Genomic DNA, 12,806 nt, shown 5'->3' on the forward strand with positions numbered 1-12,806 from the left:
GAAGGGGAAAGCCAGGGGGCAGGACAGGTGGACAAAGGAGAGCAGAACACAGTAGACGGATTGATCTGATAAAGTGTCTGCAAGTATCCAAAGAGTATAAGCACCCTGGGGCAAACGTTATCTTACAAGAGTGCCCTGTACCAGAGTGCCTCACAGAATGCCCCGTGAGAAGACGCCCCTTGGGAGGAAGGGGAATAAGGAACCAGGCAACGAGAAATGAGTTGGCAGAGCCTATGGGTAAGGGAGCAGTTGGAGAAGAGATGAATTACTGATCATTGCTGCATATGGGGAGCTGTTCACCCCTGGATCTCAAAGTATCTTTGAAAAGGTGGGAAATGTCCCATTCCGAGTTACAGATGGAGGCACGGAGTGTGACCTGTGCAAGGACATACAGCAGGATAATAGCACAGCCAACACTAGGCCCTGGGTAGACAGAGTATGCAGGATGGTATAAAGGTGAGGCATTGATATAAGTAGGAGAAGGATTATTAGCAAAGGCCAGGAAATCCCCATGCAAGGGAAGAACCAGACTGGTGACTTTCATGGGGGATTATTTTTCCCTAAAAATTCCTGTGGGAGAGCATCGCTCTGTCCATGAGTATGCCTGCAGAGCTCCTATACACAATGACTGAAGTACATGATGTCTCTTATTGAGAGCCCCTTGGCTTGAGCATAGATATAACTGTCAAAGCCTTAATATTGCCTGATGGTGGTGATTCATGCAGCATCCCAAATATGGATGAGGCAAGGGATAGATGCATTGAAGCATCGTGTAGAGGGGTAAGAGCTCTGATTACACTGCTTCATTAGTGGTGCAGTCTATAGCCTGTGTACAGGACGAGGTCATCTGAGCTGCCGCCGCCTGCATCTCCAATAATTGGACATCAGGCTTGTGACGAATGAACGCTCTGGTGTCCAGTAAAATTTGCTTAGTGGTCCTAAACCTGCTTCCACAGAAGTCAGCGGGAGATTGCCCTTGGCTGCAGAGAACTGGCAGCATCTTAAACACTTCATGTTGAGGAGCTGCGTTTAATCTCAGCAGCCCCCTAGCACAGCGAAACAGTGCATATCAGCTGGGTGAGAATGATTTGTGTTCTCGCACTAATGACTAGAGAGGAACTGAAATTAAAAGCACAGATTTAAACACTTTGCAAGCCTGCTGCACCCATCGTGTGGCGTGGGGAGCAATTCAAACACAGACACTTCACAGCCAGCCCTACTGAATACCCCAAGGGGTTTTGGGTTGATATCTGGATGTCAGTTTTGCATTTATCTTAAATCTCTTCTTAAATTAGTGTGTGGGCTGAAGATAATCACACTGTACCAAAGGTATGGAGCTCTGATTACAGCATTTCTGCTTACAGCAGCTCTTCAGGGGAACAGTGTAGCAGTGCAACATTAATTACTAAATGCCAATACTTAACCTGACAACACATTTCTCTCTGGAGAGAGACAATTTAAGTTACAGCGCTAGAGGAACTGCAGCATGTCTGTGAGCTCAGTGAAGACAGCAGAGTTAGCAATAACCTAAATCTTCCTGTTCCTTGACATTTTCTAGAAAAGGGATTGCTTTTTAATACAAGATAAGCCTTGATTATCCAAACCTCAGCTGATCAAAACTACCTTATCCAGATCAAGCTCACACATCTTTTGACATCTATTAATTACATTGAAAATCCCCTTGATTCTCTGAAACTCTGGTTATCAGAATATATATGGTATCCCCTTGTCACTTGGTGAGCTGAGCTTATACTGAATTATCAGGAAAGCAGCAGAAAGGTCACGGGACCTTTATGATGTAAAAAAAAAATCACAGCAGCCATCAGCACCTATAAGTTTCTAAATCAACTCAAAAGTAATTGTTATTATGGTAGGGTGAGGATTTGCTACATCATTTCTGAAGAGTCTGAAGAACTCAGGGAGCTTTTAAGCAGAGGAATTACAGATTTTATTAACAAATGGAGGATGTATTGGGAGTTGAAGGGACAAAGGACAAGGCAAGTCCAAAGGTGGGCAAGACCCCTATAGGTATCTTTTCCATGAGCTGGTTTCCTTTTGTAGCGTGAAGATATCGCTGGCTAAACTGCAGAGGGGCTGTAGGGCTAAATTCTTGGAGACTGGCAGATTTGAGGCACTGTAAGATGGAAAACACAATTTGGAATTTGTTACTATCTCAAATCGCACCCTGGTTTCTAGATTCTTTTGGCTAAGGGATTCAATATATTTATATCAGCTATTCCTACAGCTATGGTTTTTGCTGCACTGTGTCCCAGAGGAGCTCTATATGCTGTACATGTTGGGAAGGAGGAAGTAGAGGGTCAGAAGACGAACTGCTGAGTGGAGGGGCAGAGCAGATGTTGAGTTATCTAATTGCTTTTCTCTGTTGGAGCTGGTGCAAGGCAACTTAAGGACATGTTTCTTCTCTGCTTGGTCCTGGGGAGTTTTTCCCTTGGTTTCGCTGGGAATAGGGCAAGTCCTGAGAGCTGTATTTGAAGAACAGCTCAGTTTGCTGGGTGCACACTCAAACAGTCAGTTCTGAGCATCTCTGAGCATCTGAGCTCTTTAGCTAGGGGTCTAAATGGGACCCAAGCACTTGAAAGTCCAGTCCTAACCTAACAAGATTCTCCACTTCCCCACTCCCAGTGGGAATATCACTTTCACTTCTGCAGTCAGCAGATACCCCACTCTTTGCCCCATGCCTATGCCAGTCTACCTGATCAAAGCATATCATCATCATAATGTAGACAAGGCAGAAGAAACTGTGATTGTCCCCACTTTACAAATGGGAAATAGAGGCACAGAGAGATCAGCTCCTTGTTCCCAGGTCACACGGGGTGGGGTGTCTGTGACAGTGCTAATAACTGAACTTAAATCTCTGGACTTCTACCCTGGTGCTTTAACTTCAAGGCCAATATTTCTCCCCAAAACAGGGAAGCCCTTCCTGGCAAGGAGGGCAATGATAACTGTTCTGTCAGGAGGAAGTGGTTGAAGCCATGTCTTAGGACATTGAAAAATGGACTAGAGAAAATCAAAGGCAATATTGTCTGGCACTGATGGTCTTCCAAAAGCTACAAAATGGAATGTCATGCCAAACATACAAGCAGCACAGTTGTAGTAACAGGAAGAAAATGCAGGAAAAGCCCATGATAGTTTAATGCGGTTATGATGCAGTCTTGCAGATGGTAAGCGCTGCTGGCATGTAGCAGAGACCTTCAGGTTTTAGGCGTGACTGATCTCACTCAGACCAGCACAGAACTTCACTGATTTCAGTGGAGACTTCTTCTAGAGCAGCATAAGACGTCTTCTGTTCCAGTGCCTTGCGGTGATTCATCCCAGCTATCAGATATGCTGCATTGCATGTGGTAGCAGTGCTTTCAGATCTCGCCAATAGTTCTCTGTTCTTTACTGAGACACCATAACATCCATCTTATTGATAGGTTAATATACAAGATAAACTAGCAAACAAAAAACTGACATGGATGCTGCTGTGATTAGTCATACTTCCAGCACTTTGAAGATGCAGTGATACATTCAAATGTTGTATCATAAACACTTCTGAGAACTTGCATTGGTTTATTCAAGTAAAATGCTTTTTAATGCTTCTTAGCCAATATGAACAAGTAAAAGGTCTTGCATGAAACATAATCCTCCTACATGCATTAATCCTTCTCTCTCTGTCCACTTGAAATAATTAAATAGCTTTGCTTGTGTGTATATTTCAGTTTGCACAGGATTTGTGCTTGCAATGTAAGAAAAGTTGTGGATATTAGGTTTTCCTCCTCGCTTATCCAAATGATTGCTTTAAATACTGCCAGGTGTTTTGAAAGCCCTTGATCTTAAACTATGTGACAGGCATCTAGACTATGTGATAGACATGCAATATTTCTGCATTTTAATTTTTCTTCACAGTTTAGTTCTTCTATCAACTTGTTAATGTTGAAAATCACAATGTGCAAAATGCCAGTGTAGATTTACGAGCAGCACTGCAAATGGCAACATGGTACTAAAGTGGTACACAGAATATTTCTGTTATTACACAATAATCAACAGCACTTTCTAACTGAGGGGGGGATGCAAAAATGCACCATACATATGTGTCTACTTGGATAAATGATATTTGGCAACATCTCTAATGCTTCCATATTGATTTTTCCAGAGGAAATCAATGTAAAATGTTACCTTTATAATTCTTGTTAAAGAAGCATTCATTAAATATCATTCCCACCCCCTAAGTGCTATATTGCATTGCAGTATATCTGAAAGTATACAGAAAAACCCTTGCCCCTCTCACAAACCTCAGCAAGATGCTGCGAGCCCTTCTGTGTGTTTCACCACTGTTGAGCTCTGAGGTGTGATAGACCTTAGCCTGGGGAAAAAGGAAAAAGATCTTTCTGGCAAAGATGTACCTTCTGGGTAGTAAAGGAAGACTACTCACCTCCTCTCACTCAGGTTTCAGGCTGGTGATGCTTTTGGGACTCCCCATCCTTCCAGCAGTCCAGATATTTGTGGGAATGTCATCCTTGGACAGCTGGGCACTGATGACTGCTTCTCTCCCTGACCCCGCTTCTGGCTCTGCCTGAGCTTTTTCTACCATTCCCTGTTATTCCCCTGGGTGGAAGGTGGTTGATGTTAATCCCCTCCCTGGTTTCTCACTCTTTGTGTTCTCATGGTGAGAAGTATGTCAAAAGCCTTTCCTTCCCTCCCCACTTCCCCTCCCAGGCTAATGTTCTCACTCGCTTGTGCTGGCTGTTAGAAGAACGGTAGTGCTGCATCTTTCAAACCTGCCACATGCAGGGATGTGATTTGCTTGGGAAGGGCTTTCTTCTCAATGACTTTGACTTCTTCCTGTATCAGGAGTCTCTTATCCAAGAAACTTGCAGGCTTCATCCACCTAATCTTTAAGGAAGGACAGGACACAAATACCAGGTAAAGATACTGATACACCTGCCTATTTGCATGTAGGGGGCCAGCTCAGATAAGTGCTACTGATTTTTGATTATTCATCCCCATTAACAGTCCTCCTTTCTCTGTCTATAAATTGTGCAAATAATAATCTGTGAACACACATTCATAGTAGGGCAGAATATTCTCCATTTTGCAGACGGCAAAAATGTAGCAGACAGCAGGGACATAGCTTGTCTGAAGTCACGCAGCAGGTCAGTGGTAACAACAGAAATAGAGCCCTGTTCTCCTGAGTCCTACCTAGGTAAACCTTCTTCTGGTCTGACTCTGCTCCAAACATTTGCTAGTCCTGGAGAGGGTGGATGGACATCTCGTTGCAGACAATAATGCTGCTCCACAGTGGGAATATGATATCTGCCACATTTGCGGTTGGGAAGAAGCTGGGCTCATTCGTACACTTTGCTGGTATTTGTGTGTATTTTGATGGATATTAACCCACTTCTAAATGTGCCCTTGGCCACCTGGCAGAAATGATTCCTGTCTGCAGTTCCTTCCCACTAGCCTAGCTCCTTCTCTCCAACATCTTCTTGGCTCCAAAGATGCCATCCAGACTTCTGAATTACTTTCTCAGCTTCCTCCTGCCATAGAACAAGTCCCTTTCTCCACACTGCCCTCTGATCCATTAGCTTTTGAGTCCTAAGCATCACTATTCAATGGTGGATGGTCGGTGGGGGGGACAACACCGATTCGTGACGGTTCTGTCTGTGGTGCAGGCCTTCACTTTCCTGATCTTTGCACCTTCCACTCTGCCTTCAAGCTGGAGACCTCCTAGCCCTGCAAACTGTCGTATCAAGTTGGGTATCAGTCTGTTTCACCAGGCATCAAGTCTGATTTCAATCTGCATTATCTATACTCTGCTGCCCTCTAATGTGGAACGTGCTCATGAGCAGCAATAAAATTACATGCTTCCCAGTTTGAAGGGGGAGATTTTCTGCTGGTCTCAGTGGGAGTCCTGGTCTCTGAGCATTTTTGAAAATCTAGCCACTTACTGCAGGTGCTTAAAGGGAGTCGAACAGTTTTAATCATCTGGTGCCTGCTGGGGGTGACTTCTTGAAAACCCGGGGCTGTTTCTTAATCACTGCCTTGATCACCGATGGCATTAGCAGAAGGATGAAAAGTAAATGTGAACTTTAGAAAAACTCCAGGAGCAAAGGAGAACAGAGAGGTTTTAATCTGAGTCCTGAAAAATAGTGGGTTCAGTTGTGTTCCCGTGAAAAGTAAAATTTCCTTTAGCTTCAGTCATGGCAGAAATAAAACCCTGAAGAGCCAGTGACAGACTGAGATAGAAGATAATAAAAAGAGGGCAGGTTTTGAATCAAGAATGGGGTATGGGAAGGGCCGGGGGGAAGCTTAGTGGGGACAGACAGACAGGCAGGCAATGTCCATGAGGTGCTGTGGGGTGGCATAAACTTAAGAGTCCCACACTAAGTAATTGCATGCTACCTACTGTAATAGGAAAGAAAACTGCATGCAAAGCTGAAGGAAGAGGAGTTAGGGATGGTCCCAAGCAGTGCCGTACCTAGACTCCTGGTGGCCCTGGGCAAACGTTTAGTATCAGGCCCCCACTTCCTAGAGATAATGATTTTTTTTGTTGCAAAAATCTTTATCACATCTGTGGTATGGATGTCTTTAAATAGTTCATTCTCAGTTGGTAACCCTGCCAGTCCTGTATACATGCAATTTTAAAACTTTTTTTGGTAATTGTAATTTTTTTTTTTCCATTTTTGGGCCCCCTTTCTGTCCAGGCCCTGGGTGGCCACCTGGTTTGCCCATGCCTGTATCTGGGTCTGGTCCCAAGCCCACTGAAGTCAAAGGGGAGATGTGGCAGGGCACTGTTGGTGCCTGCCACTTCAAGAGCAGAGCCAAGCGGCCGTTTTAGAGGTCGTCTACATGAAGAGAGCAGGTAGGTCCCTGCTGGCGGGGCAGGTAGTAGCACTGTTTGGCTGCAAGGCTGCATGCAACATTGCAGGAGGTAAGGGAGGAGCTGTAGGGGATGGCTGGGAGGCTCCTGGTCCTGGGCATGACCTAAAACTGCACCCTGCTGGGAGTGGGTGGCCTGGTGGGGCTCTCAGTGGTGTGGGAGCTCCCAGGAGATGCCAGGCTGGTTACTACCCTGGTGAAAGGTGGGTCAGGTTGCCTTAACTCTAGCTCTCACCTTTGGGTGGGTTATGTAACATTGGCGGTAGTTATGGCCACCTGCACCCTGTGGGGTGCAAGACCCTGAGGAGAGGTAGTTGGGGCCAGGCATGGGTATGGCTACCTGAGCCCGCTGGGGAGGGAAGCCCCATGGCCTTGGTGAGGGGTGGTGTGGAGCCCCAGTGAGGGAGCAGAGATGAGGAGCCCCAATGAGGGCGTAAAACTAGAGGCCTGGGAGCCCAGTCTGCTGGAATGTGTAGAGTTGCCCCTGGAAGGGGCCAGGGCAAGCTCAGATCTGGCTGGGTAACTGGCTGGCCACTAGCCCAGGGAAGGTCATGGGAGAGGCCCAAAAGAGGGTATGTCTGCCACCCAAGGTATGAGCTAGCTAAAGCTTATAGCCAAAGGGCCCCGCGCCAAGAGGGAGCAAGGCAGTATAAGCTGTTGGTGTGTGAAAGAGACCCTGTGAGAGGGTGGAGTGTGAGAGGAGGGCACTATGAATGCGCATGTGTCTGAGGCCTGACAACACAGCCTACGCTTGGCCTGGCTGTAGGCTGGGAGCATTGTCACTTGGATGCCATCTGCAAGGCTTGGGCTGCAGTATAGGGGAGGAATGGAGCTGAAGATGACACACCCTGGCACTGGGGCAAGAATGGGTAGCCTCCTGCCTTAATATCCTAATTCATTAACAACAAGGTGAGTCAGGTGGGTGGTATGCCCAAAGGCAAGTGGGGAAACTAGCACTGTGCCTAGTCAGGGGGTCCACTTTGCCACAGGAGACTTCACTGAGCTTTGGATCAGACCTTTAGCATTTCAGGTATGGAATAGTTAAATTCTCAGCAGCAGCACCCAGTCCCTGTAATGTATGATATCTGTAATACTAATATATCAGTTCATTGGACCTTGATGTGCCTCGTTCTGATGCCAGTTGCAATTTGAACAGAGTAATGATGCAAACCATGCCGGTCTGTCCAGAGCAAAGCTTCCTCTTGTCTGCATATTGCAGTTCTTTAAAACGTAAACAGTACTAATAATGTAATCGGCACACACGCTAGACACTCCTTTGAAACAACATGATTGATTGCCTTTGCCAGGAAGCTGTATTAAACTGTCATAAAATAGATGAAGTGGGAAACTGGGATTCAAGTATCCTGCTTTCAATGAACTCGGCCATCTTCTCTCTGAACTCCCTCCTGGTTATAAAAGTTTTGGCCTTAAAGAATTACTTAAAGTCTGTCTTGACCTCCAGGATGCAAAGTTGTTGTTATTGCTGTTGTACTCATGTCTAAGGCAGCAATTTGGTATGATTTCAAAGTAAGCCTTTTCCCAAACTCAAAAATGTGTCCATAATCTCTTCTCTCCCTGCTGCGGAGAAACAGCGGAACTTAATTTTCTCTTTTGGACTTTTTAAAATCAACTCTTGATTCATACTGCAGTACAAACGTTAATCTGAGAGAGCAAATTCTTTCCTGCTTTAAAAAAACCCAGCATGTTGGGTATAAAATAAGGGTTTGGTCTTGCAGTGTCATCACTCATTTGAGTAAAGGCTGATTGTATAAGTAAGGGTTTTGCAGCATCAGCCCCTCAGAAGGCAATGTTTGCTATAAAAACAATTCGGGATGTTGAAGTATTACTGGAGGCAAAAAGAGCCATCTGCCTGGCTCGGCTAATAGCTTGGTGCCTGTGTAATCATGGGGGCTATGACCTTGTGTCCAAGCAGTGGCTATAAATAAATGCATACACTTTGTTTCCCAGCTAAACATGAATTCAATGAGAATCTGTAAGGCTCTTCCTCCTCACACCCATTCACACAAAGTAGCTCAAAACACTGTTTTCTTGAAAAGTGTGTCATGTAAGTGTTTGGGGGGAAAAGAGTGCCTCTTAACATTTTCAGTAATAACTGACTGGTAACAGTAATAATACCCCTCAATTTCATAGTAATTTGCACCCTAAGGGTTTCCAAAGACCTTCACAAGCTGACATACAAACTACAGCTGCAGTCCTGTGAGCTGTTCTATTCTGCCACTGAATTACGAGGTGGGTGCATAGATCTGCCATACAGTTCCACTGAAATGCTTGCAGGTGGCTACCTGCATGCTGCAAGCATGAGGTGGGAGGGGAAGAACAGCACATCCATCTGAAGCTTGTCTGGGAATATAAAGTACTTATGTCAGTGAGATTAGTCTCGTAAGTAAGAATTTTGCAGGATCACATCCATAGTTTATGAAGTACCTTGGGATAAAAGCTATTATTATAACTTATTCTTGCACTTCTTGCGAGAACTACCCCAGGTTTCTGCTGTAGAACTGTAATGGTGGCTCATGATCACTAAGAACATTGCTTTAAGAGCTACAAATTGTCCTCTACACTGTGTGCTGGAAACAACCTTAACTGTTTTTCCCTGTGTGCAAAGACACTTGGCACCTTTGGGACACTCTCACTATACAATCTTAATTAAGAGTGGCTATGTACTTCAAGGGGAGAATGGACTGACCCCAAAATAAGGCAGCTGGTTTGGTTCTGAGTGTGAGAGTCAGCACCCAAACCAATCCCTGCAAGACTGCATCTTTATTTGTAGTGTGATTATTTGCACCATAAAGCAGGTTCCAAAATCTGTGACGAGAGGTGTAGTTTTTGCCAAAAGAATGGATGTTATCAGAAAAAATTGCTATTGCCATAATACAAGGAAGAGTAAACTACACCTTTTAATAAGGGTTTCTGATATCTGTTATAAAGTGAAATTACACTGTCAGAGTGAAAGCAAATGCTTTTTATCATATCATCTTATTTGTTTTACTCCCTTCAGTTCTGGCTAACTTCTGACATTTTAGGCTGGGCTTCAGGTGAGCCATCCCACTAATGGCAAAATAAAATGCAAGTAAGGCCTGAACTACTGATTGTTAGTAAGAGGCTTTGACCTTTGCCATACCAACTCAGTCTGAGAAACTTTCCAATCTTCTTGCAGCACTGAGCTGGGGCTGAGATTAAAACTTCTAATTAGCATTTGACGTTGCAGGCGGTAGGGGGCACACCTCATGCAGTCTACATCATAGTGAAATGCATAGAGATGTACTCCAGATGGCCTGAAATTAGCAATGGAGCTCTTCAACCAGAGTTCAGATGAAGCTGCAACTCTTGCCTGGTTGTGGGCTGTACTCATGACAACACCAGCAGAGTCTCCCTATGTCTAATGAAGGGCATTTGGGCCCAAAAGTTGGCAAAGAACTTTCTTACAACTATTTAGTTGGTCAAATAAAAGATATCACATATATCCAAATCCTGCCTGGGATGGGAACCTAACTACTTGGGTGGCTATTCTGTGCTGAGCTTCATGCTGCTGAGACTACATGCATCAGTGCCTCATCTAGCTAGTTTCAAGGCAGCTCGGGTGTATCCACCAGCAGCAGTTGCACCTTTGGTTGTGGTTTAGACATACCCACATACTCAGCACCAGGCTCGGGGCCCTAGAGAGGTACTGGGGTGCTGTACTGCAGGAGTCAGCATTAACCTCAAAAGGAGGTTGACCTCTCTCCTATTTCAGGGAGATGAGGACGCATGAAGCTAGAGTCATGCCATTCATTCCCTGACCCACTGGCACACTTTGTAATAGGAAAATTCATCCAGTTTTCCTTTAGGGACTTAGATACCAGCTCTCACCATTATTTCTTGTTTGCAGTTTTAATTAGCTGTAACATTTCACTTCATCTCATCTCCTACAGTGGAAAGGCATGAGCAGGAAGCAAAACCAGCAGTAATAATAAACAGCTGTTATGTTCCATCCCAGAAACTGTTGCATGCCAGTGGTGGGTAAAGTGATGCCATGAGATGAAAACTAGGGGTACATGCAAGTGGTTATTGTATTGTTCGGATTACAACTCTACTCTTCTCTCCCTTCAAAAGAACCATAGCAATCGCACTTGATTTATTACTGGGGGCAACCTCTGACTGGGCCCCCTATCTTACTCACTTTTGTACTTGTAGTATTTTTGTGCCTGCAATAAATACATCAACTCAGAATAGTTTTCAATACTGACTTTGAGTATTGTAATGCTTTAAACCTTTTGTGTCCTTTCCTTGATTTATTAGATTCTCTGACTTTAAGTAGTTCAAGATTCTCCGCCCCCCGCCCCCATTATTGACCTATATTCAGGGGGGGAGTGTTGTTGTGTTTTGTTTGTTTTTGTGTTTTTCCAGTTCCATTTTTGGAAAAAATAAATGCAGGCTTGACTTGTATCCAGAGAAGACTATTATAATCGGAATAATATAGTAGATGCACATGCCAGCCACACGCACAGATTTTTTTTACCGAGGGAAAAAAATACTTTAACTGCTAAGAACCCTGTGTTTAGCATTCTTGTTTGTGCTGAGTAATTCATAACTCTACAAATAGTGCCCAGTAACAGCCGTGATTCCAGACATGCAAAGACTGCTCTAGAACATCACTGAGAGCCATAGAAATTGTAATTCTGAAAGATTCAGCAGTTAATGCTATTTTATAAGCAGGAGTTGCAACTAAATTGATGGACCCAGTCATACTATAACCACAAAGTGTGACAGCTTAAATAATATAGTTAAAATACATAATTAAAAACCATCCTTCTGGAGTAGAACCAATAAATACATAATTAATTTTTCTTCTACTTCTTGTAATATAATGTACAATTTTTTTTGTGTAATTTCATTCTGAAGTATGACTAGTGAATACAAGTAAAGTACTTAAAATGTTTTTGATCAGTTTTCCCACTTTAGCAGGATGCTGCAACGTTTCTGTTGCAAGCACTGGAAATTAATATTTGCCTCCAAATAAACTGAAATATGCTTGTTTGTCTAAATATGAATAGTGAATGAGCACCACAAAAAATGTGTTTACCAGCAGGAAGGGCCTGGAAGCCAAAAATGTCAACTTTATAAATATGCACCTGTTGCATGGAATAATCTAAAGAGCAGTTTATCTTAAATTCAGTGAAAAGACAGAAATAAGCCTGAATATATATCATTTACAGTATTGCTCATGGGTTTGGTTTAGGTAGACACTTGTTGCACAAATAGGAAGATTTTTGGGCTATACCACTGTAGCTGAGGGCAGCTGTGTTGTTCCTGACAAGAATATATGAACTAGAAAGGAAATGTATGCTTAGCTCACAGAGCACGCATTTTGAAAAAGTAAAATATTTTGTTTTCTTGTGCAATGTGTTAATTTGATGTGGAAGCTGCTGAGATGGTGATTAACCAGGAAGCCATTTGTCCAGGTCAGATGCACTGCAGAACTAGGAGACATGACTATACCATGCTTTAATTTAGATAACTCGGACACTTATTACAGTTAAGACACACTAACATAGGTTTCAGCAGGGACTATACACACCCATCTGGGATGCTGGGCAGTTAAGTCTATATTCTTAGCTGTGCTGTTGAAGGTTCACTTCAACTGCTACCTGTGCTAGCAGGATAATGGGTTTGGGTGTGCCTCCTCCTTTTGCTGCAATCACATGCCTGTGGCAGAGACATACCTTGGTGTTAATTCTGAACATATGGTTTCAGGGAGGAATTCCTACTTCAGCAGATAGCCCTTAGCACTTGAACAGTGTTATGGAATTGATTCAAATCAAAGGGAAGTCCATTTATGTAGACAGTATAAGTAGGAATCTTGCCAGCCTTTTATAAGTTGTTTGAAAATAAAAAAGCCAAATAATACTGAAATAAACAGCTCC

At 43.7% G+C, this 12,806-nt stretch overlaps 1 protein-coding gene across 1 annotated transcript in view; it reads right to left on the reverse strand.

Annotated features, from left to right (window-relative positions):
* CNR2 (cannabinoid receptor 2) overlaps window positions 1-5,005 on the reverse strand; it is a 15,819-nt gene extending 10,814 nt beyond the window's left edge. Inside the window, exon 1 of the mRNA XM_019547598.1 lies at window positions 4,436-5,005. The gene's annotated coding sequence lies outside the window, so the exon portion shown is untranslated. The remainder of the gene's footprint in view (window positions 1-4,435) is intronic.
* Between the last annotated feature and the right edge of the window lie 7,801 nt (window positions 5,006-12,806).

The sequence above is a fragment of the Crocodylus porosus genome, unplaced genomic scaffold (genome assembly GCF_001723895.1).
Source record: "Crocodylus porosus isolate Cpor-Errol unplaced genomic scaffold, CroPor_comp1, whole genome shotgun sequence".
NCBI lineage: Eukaryota > Metazoa > Chordata > Crocodylia > Crocodylidae > Crocodylus > Crocodylus porosus.